At 44.3% G+C, this 23,809-nt stretch overlaps 1 protein-coding gene across 6 annotated transcripts in view; it reads left to right on the top strand.

Moving 5' to 3' along the window:
* Nucleotides 1-456: 456 nt before the first annotated feature.
* The window catches only part of TMEM266 (transmembrane protein 266), a 113,722-nt gene continuing 90,369 nt past the window's right edge, over nt 457-23,809 (top strand). The window contains exon 1 of one of the 6 annotated variants that reach the window (XM_077472267.1): nt 457-552. The gene's annotated coding sequence lies outside the window, so the exon portion shown is untranslated. Of the gene's footprint in view, nt 553-22,330; nt 22,515-23,809 lie in introns of those variants that run through there. The other 5 variants (XM_077472266.1, XM_077472269.1, XM_077472270.1 and 2 more) reach the window with 5 other exon arrangements.

Here is a 23,809-nt window from a genome sequence, read left to right as displayed (position 1 = left end):
TCCAGTGAACTTTTGTGTGACCGTGTGTATGCAAGCCAAGCTTGAGCGGAATTCCGTTGGAAAATCCATCCAAGACTTTTCTGAAGGAAATTCCGCTGTGTACGCGACATAAGAATTCTCAATAAGGGCAAAACAACTCAGGCCATTGCATTGATTGCCAGAGAGGAGAATCACAGATTATTTCATTATTTCTATCTATGGAGATCTTTTTTTTATCAACCCGTGAACTAAACTATATCAGACAAAGCAAGACAAAAAGTGAATATGCTCAAAGAAACTAATAACCTTTCATGCTACCCTTATATTTTTTTTCTTTTGGATGCACTATGTTTGTTATTACTGTTTAGCTTCATGTCATGTGTTAATTTGTTATCCACAACAACCCAGTTTAATCTGCTGCTACCTACAAAGTACAGAAGACAAATAAGTTCAAGGAGACAAGTAGCTGTGACTCAGCACTTCCCTTAACAGCTCCAAATAGCATTTCCCAACATCAACCCCAATGGCAGGACCTGTTGAATAATATCATCATCACATGGGTACAGGAATAAGGTAATGAGTTGCTTAGCTTTTTTTTTTTCCAAGAATAATACAATACTAATCAGCACCCGTTAGGTCATATGATATAGTACATTCTTGTCTGGTCATAACAAAACCTTTGCAATTCCAACATACAAAAAGAGTGTAAAGAAGCAGATATGATACTGCGGCTGCAATGGTGCAGAACAGCATGTGGCAGGGAGATTCAGTTTAGAGGGGAAGCTTCTGGGAGCCCTTAAAAATGTTGGGACCCTGGACAATTGCTCAGATTGTCCAACATCTGCTCTGGTTCTATAAACATTTATGTTCAACTCTGGTTGGTTATGCAAATATTTAAGTTTGAATTGGGGAACATGCAAGGTAAGGGGTATTGCCTAGTAGACATCCCTGGGTCTGGCATCTGTTAGGGACCCAAACAAAAGGGGAAGATCAAAGTAAAAGAGAAAAAAGTGTCTTTTTATTGTTTTTGGGCAGGAGGAAGAAAATGGGACATTTATGCTACTTTTGCTAAAAAGTCTATTTTAAAGTTACATTCAGTCTAAATGCACCAGTACCGACTGCCTGCACCTTAAAGCGGTTCTTCACCCTAAAGGGGAAGTTCCACTAATCTTATCCCTCCCCCCCCCTCCGGTGCCACAATCGGCACCTTTCAGGGGGGAGGGGGGTGCAGTTACCTGGATAATCCAGATAACTGCACCCACTTCCGGCCAGACCACCGCAGACCCCCGCAGACGCTCCGCCCCCCCCCCCCCCCCCCCGTTGTGTTCTGGGAAACACACAGTTCCCAGAGACACAGCGGGGGACCATAAGAGACGCGCAGCGCGACTCGCGCATGCGCAGTAGGGAACCGGGCAGTAAAGCCGTCATGCTTCACTTCCCGATTCCCTGACAGAGGATGGCGGCGGTGGCAGCAGCGAGACGAGCGATCGCTCGTCATCTGCCGCCGACATCGCTGGAACCTGGGACAGGTAAGTGTGATTTTATTAAAAGTCAGCAGCTGCAATATTAGTAGCTGCTGGCTTTTAATATTTTTTTTTTAGGTGCAGCTCCTCTTTAACCACTTAAAATGGAAGGCCACCCTGAAAAACAAAAATACATTAAAATTTTGAAAAAAATCTGAAAAAAAAAATGAATTTTTTTTACTTACCAGAAATGCCTGTTGCTAGGCACATCGTCCTAATCTGCCTCTCCCTCCTCCGCGGTGATCTTCGGTCTTCTCTCCTCCGCGCAGCGTCTTCTGGGTAATGGGGCGCTGTGTGTTCTGGGAACTGTGTGTCCCAGAACACAGCGCGCCCCATTCACAAAGCGCTGCGCGACTCGCTCATGCGCAGTAGGAAACGGGCAGTAAAGCCGCAAGGCTCCACTGCCTGTTTCCCTTAGTTAAAATGGCGGCGCCGGGACCTGAGAGCCGAGGGATGGGTCAGCCTCGGGCGGCCGACATCGCGGGTGCCCTGGACAGGTAAGTCTGCTTATTAAAAGTCAGCAGCTACAGTGTTTGCAGCTGCTGACTTTAAAAAAAAATTTTTTTAAACTGGCTCTCCTCTTTAAGCCCCGTCCCATTTTGCTGGCCAAAGACCAGAGCACATTTTGCGATTCGACACTGCTTCTCTTAAACTGACAATTGCGTGGTTGTGCAACGTGGCTCCCAGACAAAATTGACGTCCTTTTTTTCCCCACAAATAGAGCTTTCTTTTGGTGGTATTTGATCACCTCTGCGTTTTTGTTTTTTTGAGCTATAAGCAAAAATAAAGCGACAATTTAAAAAAAAAAACACATTATTTTTGACTTTTTGCTATAATAAATATCCCCAAAAAATATATTAAAAAATTTTTTTTCCTAAGTTTAGGCCGATACGTATTCTTCTACATATTTTTCGTAAAAAAAATTGCAATAAGCGTTTATTGATTGGTTTGTGCAAAAGTTATAGCGTCTACAAAATAGGGGTTCGTTTTATGGCATTTTTATTATTATTTTTTTTATACTAGTAATGGTGGCGATCTGCAATTTTTATTGGGACTGCAACATTATGGTGGACATGTTGGACAATTTTGACACATTTTGGGGACCATTGTAATTTTTGCAGCGATCAGTGCTATAACATTGCACTGATTACTGTAAAAATTAACTGGCAGTGATTGGGTTTAACCACTAGATGGTTAGGAAGGAGTTAAGTGTGTCCTGGGAAGTGATTCTAACTGTTAGGGGGCAGGGCTGTGTGTGACACATCACTGATCACCGCTCCTGATTACAGGGAGCTATGATCAGTGACACTGTCACTAGGCAAAATGGGGAGATGCTTGTTTAAAAAATTTTTTTTTTACTGTGTGCCGCTATAGTGTTTGGGTTTGTCTTAACCACTTCAATACCGGGCACTTAAACACCTTCCTGCCCAGACCAATTTTGAGCTTTCAGCGCTGTCGCACTTTGAATGACAATTGCGCGGTCATGCTACACTGTACCCAAATTAAATTTTTATAATTGTGGGCACTGATTGGCATCCACTATGGGCACTGATTGGCATCCATTGTGCTGACTGGCATCCCTGGTGGTCTAGGGAGGATTACCTTTTGCTTAGCATCCCTGGTGGTCTGGTGGCGTCCCTGGTGGTCCAGTGTGGGCATCCTCGGGGGGGCTGTGCTGATAATCGATCAGCACAGACCCCCCTGTCAGAGGAGCAGCCGATCGGCTCTCCTCTACTCGCGTCTGACAGACGCGAGTGAGGAAAAGCCGATCACCGGCTCTTCCCATTTACACTGTGATCAGCCGTGATTGGACACGGCTGATCACGTGGTAAAGAGTCTCCGTCGGAGACTTTTTACCAAGATCGTAGTTGCCGGGTGTCAGACTGACACCCTGCAACAGCGATGCGCGCCCCCGGGGGCGCGCAGCGGCTCATAATCCTGATCACGTCATATGACGTCCGATCAGGATTATGAAACCACTTTGCCACCGTCAATTTGTAATAGGGCGGGCGGCAAGTGGTTAAAGAAAAAGTGCCAACCCTAGCCGAATGTTGGGCGGTATTATTATTTATTAAACCAGCCGACATTCGTGGCCATGTGTATGGCAGCTGATCTGACAGAAGCTGGCCATTTAGCCGGCTTCTGTCAAACGAGCATGCTGGGAAAACCAACAGCCAACTGTCTCCCGATTAGTGCTCTCAGCCAATGGCCAAGCATGCAGCCTGGCAGGCCAGATAAGGGGGAGGGACGAGCAAGCGCCCCCCCCTCCTGAACCATACCAGGCCACATGCCCTCAACGTGCCCCAAAGCACCTTGTTTGCATGTTGATGTTGATGTTGATGGCCTCACTTGCCAGGGTCGTGGGGGTTTGAGGGAAGGGGGCTTATTGGAATCTGGAAGATCCCAGTCCCCCCATGTGAATGAGTATGAGGTACATAGTTACATAGTATCCCTACTCAGTCACCAAAAAAGTGTAAAAAGTAAATAAAAACACAACATAAAAACATTGTGGGGAATCCCGCTGACAGCTAATGAGTCATCGGTTGTTAAAGACGAGGCGGTCGGCTTCCCGGCCCGCTCCTTAACAACCAGCTATTCTTCACACAGAATTCGAATCGGTTAATAATTTTTCAACCTGTCCGAATTAGAATCATTCTGAAGATTTATAATTCATTATAAAAAGAATATATGAAACTAAATTAAATACATTTCAACTAAATTCATTACTATTTCATTTGGGGATTCAGATAAATCCGAATAACCAAAAATGTGTCCGAATTTATATTCAGACCAAAACAAATTGCACATGTCTATGGCTAACTGGTGGTCATGAACGGTTTTAAGGACACATGACCTTATTTCCAGGGGCACAAATATTTTGGCTCCTCACAGAGATATTCTCAAGCTCAGGGCACTCTATGAAAGCCTGCTCAATAGATACTATTAAGTCAGGTTCAATTACAACAACAAAAAAATATTGGAGAAGGGGGACAAAATAGTACCTGGTATATGCAGACTCAGGGATTTCTGGGAACATGTGAGACAATGCATCTGCTTTTCGATTCTTGGATCCTGGGCGGTAAATAATGCGGAAGGTGAATCTGAAGAAAAATAGACCTATGTGACCTTACAAGGTTTCAAGCATTTCGCATGGTTAGTGAAGATCATGGCAGGGTGTATTGCATAGTAATTCCTGATGGTCACCAAGATCACAGTTCCTCTCCGACTGAATTTTTGGGAGAAAAAAGTCACAGGGTGGAGCATGGCCTTTGAATCCTGGTGTTGTGATAGTATTGCCCCTATTGCAGTTTTTGATCCGTCTACCTCAAGAATGTAAGGCAAAGCAGGGTCAGGATGTTGTAGAACTGTAGCTGAGGTAAATAATGCCTTCACCTTGTCAAAGGCAGATTGGACTTCTTGAGTTCAGTGGAACTATATGTGCTGGTAAGTAAGTAGTGTTACCAGGAAAATCATGGTCAAGAATCCTTTTACAAATTTATAAAAAAGTTGGTGAAGCCCACACATGTCTGGATGTTCTTCCTGTCAGTTGGTGCAGACCATTCAAGAATAACTGACAATTTCTGAGGATCCAAAGCGATCCCAACAATGGAGATTATTGGTCCCAAAAATTGGATGGATTGCTTCTTTGAAACTCACATTTTTCTGCCTTTGCCTATAGTCAATACTCTCTCAGCATAGGCAAAACGTTCTTTAGATGAAGTCAGTGTACCTCTAATGAAGGCAAGGAGATTAAGATATTGCCCAGATACACAATTAAGAAGAGATTTAGATATTCCCTGAAGATATAATTTACAAAATAACTGAAAGTGGTAGAAGAGTTACAAAGTCCAAACGGTATTACTAGGTACCTGAAGTGCCGAAAGTGTGTCCGAAAAGCTGTCTTCTTAGAAAATATGCACCCTGTAAGTCCAATTTAATGAAGCCTTCTGGAACCTATAGGAAAATTTGAGGACTAAAGAATGCGGGTAGCGAGTTTAGTGATTTTATTTATTTTTCTGTAGTCTATGCGAGATGGAAGTGAATGATCCTTCTCAACAAAGAAGATTCCAGCCCCCACGAAGGGTGATGAGGGTTGGGTGAATCCCTTTTCCAGGTTTTAATTGAAATACTGCCAGAATGCTTCCAGCTTTGGCTTGGAAAGAGGAATTTGGCTAAAGGGGATTTTTGCACCAGGAATTAACTCCGTGGGGCAATCAAAAGGCCAATGGGGTCGAAGTACAGTATGTCTGACTTCTTTTTATCACACATCCAGAAAATTGTGGTTGGCTGAATGTATGAACTGGCTGGCATTGGTCATTTAGTGAGGCATAATGGAAGATCTGCATAACCTGGACAGATAGTAGGTTTATTGAAAGGTTATTTCCCCCTTACTCCAGTTAGTCTAAGGATTATGGGCCTGTAGCCAGGGCATTCCAGAATTATCAGGAACTTGGGTGAACGCAGAACATCAAAGCAGAGGAACTTTGGCTGATCAGTATCAGTTGTGGTCAGGATGGGTACAGTTTATTGTGTGGTAGATCCTGATTTTAGGTATTTACCATCTGTCAGATGGATGTTTAATTTGTGCTTCTTGTAGATACGGATAAATTGCAGCTCTTTTGCAAGGGAAATGTCCATGAAGCAGCAGCATGTCCCAGAATAAACAGCTTTGTAGCGCATCCCCCTAAGGAGCCACAAGTAGACTAGGATCCCCCACCCTGCATAATGAGGCACACCAAATTTTCAAAGGCACGCCAAAGTTAGAGAACAGTCCATGACTTTGTTTTTGTTACTTACTGAGGGATAATAACTTGGATAGGGATGGGAGGTTATGGGATGCTCGCTTGACTTCAACAACAACTTCAGGGACAACTCTTCCTATATACAGTCTCTATATACAGCTCCACTTCTGTCTCCTGCACTCACTTGCTTGCAGAACCCAGCAGGAACACTGTTGGGTAACATAGCACACATTGGAAATAAATTCCAAATAGCCAATGTCTTAGGAATTTAGGTAGCTACTTGCACATCTGAGACGTTGTTCAGTGTAAATTTAAATTTAATTTTAATTGTAATTTTTATTCAATTTTTTCCACCTCTATACTTTATGATAAAGCATATACACACTTTTAATATTTCAGTATTTCCCTCTCCCTTTTATAGATTTTCATAGATACTGTTTTACAGATACTGTGTACTGATTGGAATTTCTATGTTGATATCGATTTAGGGGTATGTATAAAGTATTAAGGATGTCATAGTATATATTCCACTTATAGAGGAGGAGTGCCCAATTTGCGTCTATTTACATCTGATTAATAGCAGGTACAATGATACATTCCCTACATAGCCGGCATAAAAATAGGCTTAATAATGGCGATTCCCTTAGCAAACATGGCGGTTAGGTTCCGCGCATGCGCGATTGGTAACTATACCCTATATAAGTGGAAAGGTGTATGAAGATGGCCGCTCCAGATGACGTCTGAATGACGAAACGCGTAGGGCGTGGCCAGATACGTACACCTCCAGTGCAAACGGCGTGCTAGCCGAGCGGAAGTTCCGAACGCGTTTATAATTCGTGTTTTATCGTACTAAATGTGAGTACTTTTAAGTTGTTACAAATAAACTGAGTTGCAAACATACTATACCATGGAAAGTCCTCTTTTTTACCATATGTAATACGAGGTACAACATCCCCACGGAGGAACGAGGGATCTCCCCAGCATTTCAGCAAAGACAGCCCAAGAAGCGACACAGTGGCTTATACTGTGGAGGCTGATCCACCCCGGATGGGGTCGTATTTCTGGTGAGAGCAAAATTCATAAATACGAACGGATAAGCGAAGTTACTCCCTCCACTCCTCTTCTATACATAGAAAACCTTTTTTCACTATCTAATTTTCATTTTTATTTTTCAATTTTTACCCTATTAGACTTTCATATCTGATTTGTCGCTGCAAGATTTTTTTCACATTATTTTTTTCACATTATGGACTAAATCTCTATTATTACTTGTATTTTTTCCCAATTTCCTATCTCTACTTGGGAATTTTTTGAAACCTAACACAGTGTGTATATATTTTGTTGCACTTTTCATATTTCATTTTTCACTTGTGTTCACAATTGTACAAATTTGAATTTTTTGGTTTTTGTTTTATGGTCATTTTATTGAATTTGTAAACCAAAGCACTTGGTTACGCCATCACCACAGTCACAGGCACTTTGAGTATTTTTTAGAATTTCACTGTTGATTATAGATTGAGTTTAGTAAACATAGCATCAATCATTCATCCATTTATTTCAGCTATCTAATTCATTTATTTTATTGTGTAATTCACATTCATATATATATTTTTTATTCCTATTCTTATTCTTACCCTTATTTTTATTAATTTATTAACCAGCACGCTGGAAAATTTATATTCACTTCTGTATTCACAATTTAATATTGACTGATTCTTAGCACTATACTATTTATATTATTTATTGGGTTTATTATTTTAGTATATCTTGGTTCATTCAGGATTTTAAGAGTTTAAAATTATTAGCCAGCAAGCTGGAAAATCTGTACATTTCTATGACACTTATATTTAGTGAGTTTAAAAAGGTATAGCGCCATATCTATTTTCTCTATCTCACCTTTCTAGTTTAAAGCAATGGCCCATTACAGGCAGGAACCCGAGGCCTCTTGGTTGCGTAGCAGAATTTCACTGTCCAGCTTGCATCACTCCTGTGGCTACTGATCCCAGCACCAACTCTCCAACTTGCCTGGCTGCAGCTGCCCCTTTCATTAGCCCTCAAGGGCAGGGGTAGGCAACCTTGGCCATCCAGCTGTGGTGAAACTACAAGTCCCATGAGACATCGCAACACCCTGACAATCACAGGCATGACTCCAAGAGACAGAGGCATGATGGGATTTGTAGTTTCACCACAGCCTGAGTGCCGAGGTTTCTTACCCCTGCTCTAGGGACTCAGGAGCTTTGACTCTGGCAAGCTTGTTCTTGGGTGTCTCAGACAGGCCAAATTTAAATTGATATTTTAGTTCCCCGGTTGACTTTCTTTTTTTTCTTGGTTTCAGGGCCCTGCACCTCTTATTTTCTAGCTACCATGGCCATCCTCCTTAGGTTAACATGCTTTATTTGTTGGTGTGCATTTGATGGATTATCTCTCCGGACGGTCTCTCTCCAGAATTTGGAGATTCCACATATTGCTAGTATAGATCTAGACATACGGTTACTGCTTCCATTAATCTGACAAATATTCTGTTACTGCATGTATGTCTAGAATAACCAGAGTTATGTCCTGGAATGTTAAGGGCTTGAACAGTCCAGTTAAGCGATTGGCAGTATTAGATACAATTAAACGAATGAAAGCTGACGTGATCTGCTTGCAGGAGACTCACCTTTCCCTGAGTACTATTCCTCAATTTGCACAGAGTGTCGCGTACCTTACAGAGGAGTCAGACTGTCGAGGGTGGCCTCTTGCACAGTTCCGGTCTCCACACCCCTGGAGGTGGGAACAGGCAGTGTGAAGACAGCGAAAGGGTGCAGGTGCCTGCAGATTGAAGTTGAAGGCCTGAAGATGCTGGATGCTAACGGAGGAAGAGGTGTAGGTCGATCACTGGAGGAATACAGCAGAAGCCAAGCAGGTGTGAAGGAAACACTGCACGTCTGGAACAAGCAAGGTCGGCAACTGGCTGGCAACGAGGTACAGGAACGAAAGGCAGGTGTGTAGTCAAGGACGAGCAAGGGTCTGGTAACGTGCTGGCAGTGAGGTACAAAATCAGGAAGCAAGCCGAAGAAAATCCAAGCCAAGGTCAGTAATAGTCCAGGAAATAGTAAACAAGGAGTATCCAAAAGAATAGGCGAACGCGCCGGGTGATCAGGAACAAGGTCACAGGAACAAACAACAATCAGGTGTCTCAGGAATAGCTGAAGACGATCCAGCACTGGTATCACAGGCCAGGATCCTGTTTATATAGGGTGAGATGTGCAAGGATTGGTGGAAGTGGCCGTGCGTGTGTGAGTACGTACATACGTTCGGTTGGCGCGAGTGCGTCTGTTCGTTCCGGAACTCGTACGCCTCTGACAGGGACACCGCGCATGGCGCCTAGAACGAAAGTGAACCGCTGCTACACGGGGATGGACATTCACAAGGTGAGTTCCCTGACACAGAGGCAGTTTTGCTACCAATTCCATGCTACATATTCGGTGTACTCGAAGGGAGTGAGTATTCTGATTAGACAAGGTATCTGGTGTTGGGAAATTACTTCATGCTGCCACTGATTGAATCCTCACATTACTTTGCTAGACACGTCTCTGATCATTTTCCATTTTTGGTCGATCTTCGGGTCGGAGTCTCGAGAAGATACACGGGCTGACAACTGAATCCGTTTTGGTTGTCTCTCCTCAAATCCAAATCCTCATCCTCAAATCCTGATCCAATACCAGAATTACCGAGCTCCTTTTTCAGACAAAATGATGGTACTGCAAAGCCATTGTATGTACGTGGCCAATTTATTCCATTAATTACACATATAAAAACTAAGACTAAGGAGTGAGAGATATTTATCATATCAGAGGCACAGAGAACAGAGGCGACATATGTTGCTAATCCCTCTGATGACTCCAAGAGCGCATGGTTGGTGTCTCAATCAATGGTCCGACACCTATCTCTGCAGCTAGCTAAAACAAACGCTTCTTCCTCCAGCAGAAACACTTTGAAGAAGGGGAAAACATGGGGCACATGCTATCGCTACTTGCCAAAACACAACAGCCCTCCTTTCATATCATTGCTGTGACAGATATGCAAGGTAAAGTTCACTACTCTACCCCAGACATTATTAAAGTATTTAGGGACTTTTTAAAAGTTGTTTTAACCTCTAAAGTGCAACCTCCTACTGCTATTCATGTTTTTCTAGACAAATACTCTATACCAAGTCTGTCCATAGAGGAGGCCAATTAACTTAATGCCCCACTGACTGTGGATGAGCTCCTTATGGCACTGGCTCAAACGCATAATGGGGGGTCACCAGGTGCGGATGGATTGCTGTCCGAAGTTTACAAACCTTATACCACATCACTGATACCAACCCTTCTCAAAGTATTTAATAATGCAATGTTTGCTGGGAAGCTCCCCTCCTCTATGAATGAGGCAATCATCATGGTAATATTAAAACCAGCAAAAGATGCCCTGTTACCAGATTCTTATAGACCTATATCCTTACTCACTTCTGACTTCTAGCCAGGGTATTAGCTAATAGGCTGGCTACCTTTGTTCAGAAATTAATACATAGAGATCAGTCGGGATTCATACCAACAAGATTTACTGCACAAAACTTAGGCAGATTGTTTTTAAACCTGCAATTGCCTACTGACAATTCTGGAAATAGAGCCATCTTCTCCCTCGACGCTGCTAAAGCGTTCGATAACGTCGAATGGCCCTACTTGTGGGAGGTAATGGCTAAATTTGGGGTGGGCATTACATTTATCAAATGGGTACAACTGCTGTATGCATCTCCATCTGCGAGGATACAGATCAATGGGGACCTGACGAATACATTCCGGTTGTTCAGGGGCACGCGACAGGGGTGCCAGCTTTCACCCCTGTTGTTCGCCATGGCTCTGGAACCGCTGGCCATCCATGTTCGAGCCTCGCAGAATATTGTACGTTTCATCAGGGGTCCCCATGAGGATATCATCTCTCTATATGTGGATGACACTCTGATTTATTTGGGGGACACAGATAGCTCCATGAAAAACCTGATGCAGTTGATCACTGATTTTGGAGCCCTATCGGGCTTCAAGATAACTGGAACAAATCAGTACTCATGCCCTTAGATACACTTCCGTGCCCCTTGCCAGACTCCGTGAGCGATGTTCAAACGGTCAATGAATTTAGATATCTTGGGATTCACGTGACCCAGGATCCCAACCAAATATATCAAGGTGAACTTAGTCCCGCTATTGCCTCAATTTCAGACTAAATGCGCAGCATGGACTAAACTTCCACTGTCAGTAGCTGGTAGAGCCAATTTAATAAAAATGGAATGGGCCCCACAACTCCTGTACATCTTCCACAATGCGCCCATATGGATCCCACATACAGTATCTCATAAAAGTGAGTACACCCCTGACATTTTTGTAAATATTTTATTCTATCTTTTCATGTGACAACACTGAAGTGAAATGATGCTTTGCTACAATGTAAAGTAGTAAGTGTACAGCTTGTATAACAGTGTAAATTTGCTGTCCCCTCAAAATAACTCAACACACAGCCATTAATGTCTAAACTACTGGCAACAAAAGTGAAAATGTCCAAATTGTCAATATTTTGTGTGGCCACCATTATTTTACAGCACTGCCTTAACCCTCTTGGGCATGGAGTTCACCAGAGCTTCACAGGTTGTCACTGGAATCCCCTTCCACTCCTCCATGACAACATTATGGAGCTGGTGGATGTCAGAGACCTTGCGTTTGAGGATGCCCCACAGATACTCAATAGGATTTAGGTCTGGAGACATGCTTGGCCAGTTCATCACCTTTACCCTCAGCTTTTTTAGCAAGGCTGTGGTTGTCCTGGGGTGTGTTTGGGGTTGTTATCATGTTGGAATACTGACCTGTGGTCCAGTCTCCGAAGGAAGGGGATCATGCTCTGCTTTGTATGTCACAGTACATGTTGGCATTCATGGTTCCTTCAATGAACTGTAGCTCCATGGTGCTGGCAGCACTCATGCAGCCCCAGACCATGACACTCCCACCACCATACTTGACTGCAGGCAAGACACACTTGCCTCACCTGGTTGCCGCCACACACGCTTGACACCATCTGAACAAAATAAGTTTAACTTGGTTTCATCAGACCACATGACATGGTTCCAGTAATCCATGTCCTTAGTCTGTTTGCCTTCAGCAAACTGTTTGCAGGCTTTTTTGTGCATCATCTTTAGAAGAGGCTTCCTTCTGGGATGACAGCCATGCAGACCAATTTGATGCAGTATGTGGCGTATGGTCTGAGCACTGACAGTCTGACCCCCTCCCCCCCACCCCTTCAACCTCTGCAGCAATGCTGGCAGCACTCATACGTCTATTTCCCAAAGACAACCTCTGGATATGACGCTGAGCACATGCACTCAAATTCTTTGGTTGACCATGGTGATGCCTGTTCTGAGTGAAACCTGTCCTGTTAAACCACTGTATGGTCTTGGCCACCATGCTAAAGCTCAGTTTCAGGGTCTTGACAATCTTCTTATAGCCTAGGGCATCTTCATGTAGAGCAACAATTCTTTTTTTCAGATCCTCAGAGAGTTGTTTGCCATGAGGTGCCATGTTGAACTTCCAGTGACTTGTATGAAAGAGTGAGAGCAATAACACCACATTTAACACACCTGCTCCCCATTGACACCTGAGACCTTGTAACACTAACAAGTCACATGATACTGGGGAGAGAAAATGGTTAATTAGGGCCAATTCGGACATTTTCACTTAGGGGTGTACTCACTTTTGTTACCAGCAGTTTAGATATTAATGGCTGTGTGTTGAGTTATTTTGAGGGAACAGCAAATTTACACTGTTATACAAGCTGTACACTCACTACTTTACATTGTAGCAAAGTGACATTTCTACAATGTTGTCACATTAAAAGATAGAATAAAATATTTACAAAAATGTGAGGGGTGTACTCACTTTTGTGAGATACTGTAAATAGTTCTCCTCGAAAAAGACCAGGGTGGCCTGGCAATCCCCCATGCTAGGTTTTACTTTATAACTTTCCAGGTGCAACAATTTGGGGACTGGGGTCACAACGACTTATTAGATCCAATTAGAACACTATTGATACCAAGGGACATCTATGGCCTTGTCCTATTTAAAAGCAAGATTCTCAAACCTACCCCAAATCCTTCCCACGATTCTGCTCATGAAAACCTTATAGGCATTAATCAGAACTATCAATCAGAACTATTTTACATGTTCAAGGTTTTTATTCATATACTCACATATGGCGTATTCTGTACTACAAAGAACTTTTTAAACTTCAGGACTTTGGTAGAGGGCAGGCACTCTATACGTATCTCAGTTATATACTGCCACTGTACTTAAGTCCTTTACGGAGATGCAGGCAGAGTTTGCCCTTCCCAGAAGTCAATTTTACAAATACTTGCAACTCAGACATGCTATTCAGAGCGAGGCTGGATCCTCTTTGCTTACTCCTGTGATCCACCCTCTGTTATCTGATGTCCTTTTAACCTCCCTGGCGGTACGATTATTTCAGATTTTTGGTGCTGAAAGCAGTACAAATATTTTGCATGGAAATTTGGCGTTTTATATTGTAGGCCTGTAGTTCTTAGGAATAACTCACTTAAATCTGTCCAAACCAGAGTCTAGTAGACATCCTGAGTATGATAAAGTTTGAAAAACAAAATCATAAATTATAATATGTAGCAGCCATAACCCTTTGCAGGGCGGCCTTGACTGAATGGGCTTACCGGTTACCTTCTCCTTGCCTGCTCTTCTAGGGGTTCCCAGGGTTGATACCCAAAGACTTGTATACTGAGACAGATAAAGTCCTTTCAAAAGGTTTTATTTTGCAGTAGAACTTTCACAAAACACAGTCTCTTAACAGTCTCTTAGGGAACAGAGGGCACGGGTGAAGAACTCAGGTACCTTGAACTGCAGGTTTAACAAAGTCTCCACTTCCACCCAGAGAGTAGCCACTCGCAGCTGGGTACTTCAAGGCTGAATAGACCTCTAGCCAGAGATCATGGCAGTCAGCACGTTGACTCAAAACTTGAACAATCAACTGAAGGTGAACAGGAACCTTTTTCCAACTGTACCTGGAATGTTTCCCGCTTCCTTTGTGGTATTGGAAAAGTGTGAACTCATCAATGTCCTTCCCAACTCAGTAACCAGGCACTTTTCAGGATGCCACTTTCCGGCCCTCCTCCTAAGAGTCCTTCCCTCGGTCACTTCCACGAGCTGTGGTGTCCCTCCAAGCTGAGAGCACACCAGGACACTTTGAATCCAGAACAGACCACACGGGTCTCACGAACAACTCCGAAACCCCGAACACGTGACCCACACCTGCTTAAGTACCCCCTCCCAGACTCCTCAGCGGGCCCGTCACTCCCGCTGATTGGCTCCGAGAGGGCCATACCCAAACATCCAACCAGGCCTGGTTCTAGCCTGTCATGCGCACCTCACCGTTCACATGATCAGGCAGAACTTCAAACATGGCCTGGCCAGACTGGTGTTAAGGCTTACCTACACAATTAACCCTCAGTACCGTAGGGTCCTGAGGCAAAAACTAAATTTACAATGCGTGTGACATTTGATCCCAAATGTCATCCGCTACAAATATAATAAATAACTATAAATAATTATACCAAATAATAATATAATAATAACAATAATAATAATAACATTATTCAATAATGTAATCAAATCAAAAACACTGAAATTTGCTCAGTTGCAGAATTGTCACTATCATTACTTTTCAGTGTTTGATGACGGATCTCCCCACAAATCACTATTGCTCAATTCTGAGAGTGATTCTAATTCTATTATCGCTGTTTTCTAGCTGGTCTAAAACCACTTTTGATGTAAAGGGACAGTTTTGGTTGCTATGGGCAATCTCCAGTTTCCAGGCAGAAAGAACAGTTTTTATAATATAAAACTGCATGCAGGACACTGGAGAAACCACAAGGGACAAAGGGGAGGTGAAAAATGACACACAGTAATGTAATCTGTAAGATTACAGTGTACTGTATGTATAGTGTGTGTTTCACTTTTTGAATTCGGCACCGTTCTCCATCCCGGTGCATTGCAACGATCGCAGGGAATGGAGCTCGGCTCCTTGATTAATCGAGCGGAGGACGAGCCGCTCACACTGCGGGGAGACATCGCAGGATCCAGGGGACAAGGTAAGTAAGCTCTTCCTGGATCCTGCGATGCGAACCCGAGTCTGGCTTGGGATTACCGCTTTTTGTGCTGAAATTCCACCCCGAGCCAGACTGGGGAATACCGCCATGGAGGTTAACAGAGGGGATGATCTCAAGGCTATACTCTAAGTTATTACACTCCACACATGATGCTTCCACACTCCCCAGTTGGGAAAAAGATATGGGAACATTTGGAAGGGGAAACTTGGGAACTATGCCTGACCTCTGCCCCTTTAGTGTCGGTTTCAGCATCTCACAAGCTTTCTCATCTGTTTTTATTACATAGAGCGTACAGAAAACCATTTCAGCTCCATAAATAGTGTTAAAGAGGCTCACCACTATGCCCCAAATTTAATAGAACCAATGGGGATCTTCTGCACATGATGTGGAAATGCCCGCACCTGCCAGCAGCGCCCGCAGTGGTTCCCAGTCTCTCCTGATCCTTTGGGGTGCCCGGGACTGTAGTAAAGTGCTGAATCTTTTAGAGCAGTGCAGTACAATCTGTGCTTGATTAGCTGCAGTGGAGGGCAGGGGAGACATTGGGAGCCTATTGTCACCTGTCCAATGCTATCACGGAGGGGGCATGCTACAACCAGGGAAGTAGGTAATCAATCATAATCTGTGCTTGGATAGTTGCTTTGGAGGGCAGGTGAAAAATCAGGGGCCAAATACACCCCTACGTCTCCATTAAAAGGACCTTTCACCTGAACAATGCTATCACACAGTAGACAGTTAAATAAAAAAAAAATGTGTTATTATTTGTGTTCAAATAATTAATTATAAAATAAATAAAAATACAAAAAAATGTAAAAGCACCCATTTGATAAATAGCTACACACATACTGTGTTACATAAAATTGGCAACTACCACCATTTTATTCTCCAGGGTCTCTGCCTTGAGAAAATATAGAACATCACAGAACATGCTCAGGCACCGCCTTTGCCAGACCCGCCTCCCCCAACAGCACTGCCCGAACACGCTATAGCCGGTGTTCCGTCAGATTAGGTGACCCGTCAAAAACTTGTAACGGAAGTGACGTTCTGTCAAGGCCATCTTGATACACCCCGCAATCAGTCGCAGTAAGCCTACAGTCTGAAGTTGTCAAGCAGACATCTTTTTACACCCACCCAAGTCTTGCATTTTAAACTTATTTTTACCACTACACTAAGATTATATATCATGAAATACAGGATTTATAGGTTTGTGACACTGTTTTGATGTTGAATTTTTAAAGCAGCGGTCTTCTGTCAGATTAACAAATGTGTGAGAGCAGCAGGCTTGCCGCTGTTTTTAAAATTCAGCCGCAAAAGAGTGTCACAGATTTCTAAATACTGAATTTCACTATATAAGCTCAGTTTACTGGTAAAAATAAGTATGAACTGCAATATTTTGTGGGTGTAAAAAGATGTGCCTACTTGGCCACTTCAGACTATAGGCTTAGTGTGGGCAAGTGCGGGGTACCAAGATGCAAACCTCCCAACTTTTTGAGATGGGACATCTATTACCAAAAGTATGGAGGCATAGGACACCCCTCCTGCCACGCCTCCTTAACCACTTAAGGACCGCCGCATGTAGATATACGTCGGCAGAATGGCATGTACGGGCACAAGCACGTACCCGTACGTGCTTGCCTTCCAGCGGGTGGGGGGTCCAATGGGACCCCCTCCCGCTGGCTGCGGCGGTCCGTTTTGCTTCAGGAGCGATCCGGGATGAGGGGATGGCCGTTGGTTTCTGGCCATCCCCTCTCGATCGCCCCTGGCGAATGAGAAGCTTCCCCTGCCTGTGTAGTGTAAACACAGGCAGGGAGGAAGTGATGTCACTCTCCTCGGGGCGGTCTTTTTGACCGGACTGCGAGGAGAGGACATAGTAAGTGTGCACCAATCACTACACTGACATGTAGGTACACATAGGCACACAAATCACCCCCCGATCGCACCCCAGCCCCCCCCCCCCCCTCCCAGTCACAGTGTCACTGATTGCAGTGATCATTTATTTACTGATCACTGCATTTAGTGTCAGTTGTGACAGTAAAAAGTGTCAGGGCAGTTAGTGTTAGGTCCAGGGTAGCCCCCTACCCCCCCAATAAAGGTTTAACCCCTGATTGCCCCTAGAGCTAACCCTTTCACCCCCTTTTGCCAGTGTCACTAAACGATCGTTTTTCTGATCGCTGCATTAGTGTCACTGGTGCCACTAGGTAGCCAGTTATTTTTTAGGTTCACTGCCAGGTTTTTATAGCGTTAGGTACCCCCATATACAACCTAATAAAGATTTTAACCCCCTGATTGCCCCTAGAGTTAACCCTTTCACCAGCGATCACCGCATAAGTGTCACTTGTGACGCTGGATAGCCAGTTAGTTATTTAGGTTCCCCGTGAGGTTTTTATTTAGCGTCCGGGATCCCCATATACTACCTAATAAAGATTTTATCCCCCTGATTGCCCCCGGGTAACCCTTTCACCCCCTTTTGCCAGTGTCACTAAGCGATAGTTTTTCTGATCGCTGCATTAGTGTAACTGGTGCTGCTAGGTAGCTAGTTATTTTTTTAGGTTCACCGCCAGATTTTTATAGCATTAGGTACTACCATATACTACCCAATAAAGGTTTTAACCCCCTGATTGCCCCTAGAGTTAACCCTTTCACCAGCGATCACCATATAAGCCCTTGTACACACGGTTGGAGATTCCGACAACCAAATCCGTCGGAGTAATTCAGACGGATTAATTCTGGAAGAGGTCCGGAAGTGATGTTGCATACACACGGCCAGACTAAGTTGTCGGAAAATCCGATTGTACATAACGTGATGACGTTATTTAGTTCCGACGGGACTATGTTCAGGCTAGTAGCCAATAGCTTTGGTCTAGGAATTTGATCTGAGCATGCGTGGCACCTTGTCCGTCGGAGTAGGCTACACATGATCGGAGTATGTCCGATCGGAGCATTTTGTCGGAAAATATTTCCGGCAAGTTGGAAAAGTTGGTCCGACGGATATTCTGACGGAAACAGTCCGATGCAGACCACACACAGTCGGAATATCCGACAAAACGCTCCGTTAGGAAACATTCCAACGAAATCTCCGACCGTGTGTACAAGGGCTAAGTGTCACTGGTGATGCTGGATAGCCAGTTAGTTATTTAGTTTCCCCGTCAGGTTTTTATATAGCGTCCGGGACCCCCATATACTACCTAATAAAGGGTTTAACCCCATGAGTGCCCCCAGGTAACCCTTTCACCACCTTTTGCCAGTGTCACTAAGCGATCATTTTTCTGATCGCTGCAATAGTGTCACTGGTGCCACTAGGTAGCTAGTTATTTTTTAGGTTCACCGCCAGGTTTTTATAGCGTTAGGTACCCCCATATACTACCGAATAAAGATTTTAACCCCCTGATTGCCCCTAGAGTTAACCCTTTCACCAGCGATCACCGTATAAGTGTCACTGGTGACGCTGGTAAGCCAGTTAGTTATTTAGGTTCCTCGTCAGGTTTTTATATAGCGTCAGGGACCCCCATATACTACCTAATAAAGATTTTAACCCCCTGATTGCCCCTAGTTAACCCTTTCACCAGTGATCACCGTATAAGTGTTACGGGTGACTCTGGTTAGTTAGTTTGCTTTTTATAGCATCAGGGCACCCACCATTTATTACCCAATAAAGGTTTAACCCCCTGATCACCCGGCGGGTGATATCAATTAGGTTTTAGGGTCAGGGTCTGCGTCGTCCCAGGCAGCGCTAGGTTAGTGCGAGTACCGCTATCACCCACGCGCAAAGCATACACCTCCCGTAGTGGTATAGTATCTGAACAGATCAATATCTGATCTGATCAGATCTATAATAGCGTCCCCAGCAGTTTAGGGTTCCAAAAAAGGCATTGTTAGCGGGATCAGCCCAGATACCTGCTAGCACCTGCGTTTTGCCCCTCTGCCCAGCCCACCCAAGTGCAGTATCGATCGATCACTGTCACTTACAAAACACTAAACACATAACTGCAGCGTTCGCAGAGTCAGGCCTGATCCCTGCGATCGCTAACAGTTTTTTTGGTAGCATTTTATATTTAAATCCTGAAGGCGGTGCTTGGTTTTCGGGGTCCCGTACGCGGCTAGGCTCCCAAAAAGTCCCCCACATGTGGTATCCCTGTACTCAGGAGAAGCAGCAGAATTTATTTTGGGGTGTAATTTCACTTATGCCCATAGCATGTGTGAGCAATATATCATTTAGTGACAACTTTGTGCAAAAAAAAAAAAGTTTGTAATATTCCCACAACTTGTGGCAAAATATAAAATATTTCATGGACTCAACATGCCTCTCAGTAAATAGCTTGGGGTGTCTACTTTCCAAAATGGGGTCATTTGGGGGGGTTTTGTGCTATTTTGGCATTTTATGGCCTTGGAAACTGTGATAGGTAGTGAGGAGTGAAATCAAAAATTTGCACCCTTAGAAATCCTGAAGGCAGTGAATGGATTTCGGGGTGCCGTACGCAGCTAGGCTCCCAAAAAGTACACATATGTGGTATCCCCGTACTCAGGAGAAGCAGCAGAATATATTTTGGGGTGCAATTCCACATATAACTATGGCATGTGTGAGCAATATATCATTTAGTGACAACTTTTTGTAAACTTTTTTATTTTTTTTGTGTGTCATTATTCAATCACATGGGACAAAAATAAAAAAAATATTCAATGGGCTCAACATGCCCCTCAGCAATTTCCCTGGGGTGTCTACTTTCCAAAATGGGGTCATTTGGGGGGGTTTTGTACTGCACAGCCATTTTAGCACCTCAAGAATTGAGATAGGCAGTCATAGATTAAAAGCTGTGTAAATTCCAGAAAATGTACTCTAGTTTGTAGACGCTATAACTTTTGCGCAAACCAAAAAATATACGCTTATTGACATTTTTTTTACTAAAGACATGTGGCTGAATACATTTTGGCCTAATGGTATGACTAAAATTTAGTTTATTCGATTTTTCTTATAACAAAAAGTAGAAAATATCTTTTTTTTTTCAAAATTTTCAGTCTTTTTCCTTTTATATCGTAAACAATAAAAATCGCAGAGGCAATCAAATACCATCAAAAGAAAGCTCTATTTGTGGGAAGAAAAGGACGCAAATTTCGTTTGGGTAAAACATTGCATGACCGCGTAATTACCAGTTAAAGCAGTGCAGTGCGAAATTGTAAAAAGACCTCTGGTCCTTAGGCTGACAATTGGTTCGGGGCTTAAGTGGTTAAAGGAGAACTGTACAAAAAAAGAATTGGTTAAACCCAAAAGTGCTTCTTCTATCACTACTATTCCTTTATGTTGGCTTTTGAAATTTACAAATGCAGCAATTTAGATATTGGATGAAAGGTTTAGCACTGGGAAACACTTTTTGAAAGAAATATATAGATCAGACCAAAATGAGGGACAAATGAGGAGGAAAGAGGGACATTGCTCCAAATCAGGGACAGTTGGGAGCTATGCAAGATGGCTGTGGCGGAACCTTTACTTACGAAATCTGACGGGTCACCTAATCTGATGGAACACTCGCATGCAATGCAACTGTGCATGGGCAGCCCAGAACTGAGCGTCACAGCCAAATTTTTTACAGGCAACCTTTTCTTGTCACTGTCATTTATTGGCAGGAGAAATGTATCTATTTTTTTTTTTTTTTTACTGGCTGCCAGTAAAAATACTGACGGTTGACAACACTGCAAGCGGTTAATCCATTTCCCGCATTAACCACTTGCCGTCTGCCTGCGTCAAATGATGGTGGGATGGTGTGGCTCCCGTTCTGGGTGGATGTCATATAATGACGCCCAGAATGGCTGCTCTCGCACGCCCCTGAGGATGTGCAGCTTGGCGATTGCGGCCGTGCCGTGTTGCAAGGACACGGCGCGACCCCGACCCTGATCGCCTGTGTCCAATCACAGCCCGGTAATCGGCTCTCCTCACCTCACATTGACAGCGTGTGAGGAGAGGAGAGCCGAGCAGCGGCATCTCCTCACAGAGGACATCTAGGCATGTAATCAGGGCACTGATCATCAGTGCCCTGATTACAATAAATCGCCCACCAGTGCCAACAGTGAGTGCCCACCAGTGTAAGCAAACAGTGCCCACAAGTGTAAGCAATCAGTGCCCATTAGTGATGCCAGTCAGTGCTGACTATCACTGCTGCCCATCAATGCCACCCATCAGTGCCACCTATCTGTGCCCACCAGTGCTGCCTATCATTGCTCATTAGTGCCACCTATCAGTGCCCATAAGTGTGGCATATGCGTGCCTCCTCATAAGTGCCACCTAATCGGTGCACATAAGTGAAGGAGAAAAATTACTTATTAACAAAATTTACTGATAGAAACTAAGAGAAACTTTTATTTATTTTTTAAATTTTCAGTCTTTTTTATTTATTTTTTATTAGAAAAAAATAAAAAAACCCACGAATAATTAAATACAACCAAAAGAACGCTCTATTTGTGTGAATGAAATTATAAAAATGTCACATGGTTAGTGTAGAATTACCACGCAATTGTCATTCAAAGTGTTAGAGCGCTAAAAGCTGAGAATGGCCTGGGCAGGAAGGGGGTGTAAGTACCCCTTATTGAAGTGGTTAAAAACATTGACATTCACACTATTATGTACACATTGTACCAGAGCTCCACCAGTATTGATGCTGTGCACTAATCCTCCATTCTTCCCCCCGTCCAGTGTCTGGTAATACTGATTACACCGGCACCTGTCACTGACCACTAATACAACAAGCAGCTTATCTCTGCCTAGAACAGTGAGAAGAATCGCCCACATCCAACATGGCCGCCCCAGCACCACCTCACGCCACTCGGAGCTCCATTACCTGAGCTGAACTCAGCAGCGCGTCCCTACGTCACCAAGGTAGACGCAGGTCAGCTGACCACCGGAACGTTCAACCAGTGGCCAGGACACCTGATCACGTGGTCTGGGCTCGGCTGCGGTCCTGTGGCGGAGTGGTGGTTTCCAAGGAGACGTTGGGAGAGAAAGTGGAGGAGGAGCGGGTCGGTGTGATAATGGGAGGATGGCAGGACTGTGTACAGCCATAGGGGACAGTGACTGCACCAGTATGTCTCCGGGCAAGTACTATAGGAGGGCGGGGAACGTGGCCTGGGGAAGAGAGGGAGAGAGCCCTGAGTATCAGGGAGGTGGAGGAGGGGAGGACATCCGGCCTGTGATGGGACACATCAGATAGAAGAGGGGAGACATCTCATTATCCCTGACCATCCCCACACACATTACAATCTGCCAACACCCAGCTAGTCCTGACTGACTGATTGATTGCATAGATGTCCATGTGACATCGTTTTGATAAATCTGAAGTTGATTGTAGAAGATTGTAAAGTGCTTAAAGGGCAGTAAAATCCTGAGGTTGAACCACGTTTTTCCTGCACTGACCCCCCACATGACCTGGCTGTGATGTTTTGGGGTCACAGCAGGAATCCCAGCCCCTGTCACTATGCCTGATGAGTGCAACCCCTTCCAGCGAATGGGGCCACTATGTAAACGCCCTGTACCGGCATGTGGTTGTAGCACACTAGTGTGGAGATCAAGGTGTTAAAGCAGCTGGTGAGAAGGAAATACATCTCCTCCCTGCCTGTCATACTGAGGGCAAGCTGCCCCAAAGTAAGGGACGTTCCTCTGAAGAGCTGTTTCACACGGGACTCTGCAGTGGATTGCTTTTCAAAGGACGGTAGATAGGGCTGCCACATCATCCCTTTAATCCAGGGCACATATTAATTACTTGGGTCCTGTGGCTGATTAAGGTGGTAATTAAACTCACTTGGTTCCTTATCTGCATTAACTCGGCCTCAGAACCAGTGTAATTCATATGTGTCCTGGATTAAAGGGATGACGTGGCAACCCTAGCGGTAGAGCAGCGCCTGCCAAGTGGTACAGGAGGTGATCTTACCACCCACTGAATCTTCTGTCCCCCAAGGAGGATTTTGCATTAAAATGCCACACTGCAAGCCAAGCATTTGACTCGTAATTGATTGACCTTAAAGCGAACCTCCACCCAAAAGGGGAAGCTCCGCTTGTTTGCACACACCCCCCCCCACCCCCCCTCGACACATTTGTCTTTTTTTGGAGGTGAGTGGGTACATGGTTTTGACAGGCACCCGCTCCCACTTCAGGCTCAGATCGCCGCGTCAATCTACAAGCATGTTCTGCCCCCTCCTCCTTCCCCCTGCAGCTTCTGGGACACACACAGGTCCCAGAAGATAGAGAGACCATTCACAAAGCACAGTGCGACTCGCACATGTGCAGTAGGAAACCAGCTGTGAAAGGCTTCATTACCGGTTTCCCTTACAATGCCGGTGCCAGCACCTGAAGACGTTTAGAGAATTGGCTCGGGTGCAGACATTGCTGGATC

The sequence above is a fragment of the Lithobates pipiens genome, unplaced genomic scaffold (genome assembly GCF_037356315.1).
Source record: "Lithobates pipiens isolate NorthernLeopardFrog02 unplaced genomic scaffold, aLitPip1_a1.2 Scaffold_8, whole genome shotgun sequence".
Classification (NCBI taxonomy): Eukaryota; Metazoa; Chordata; class Amphibia; order Anura; family Ranidae; genus Lithobates; species Lithobates pipiens.
The sequence above is the reverse complement of the archived record's forward strand: the minus strand, read 5'-3'. Positions and strand labels throughout refer to the sequence as shown.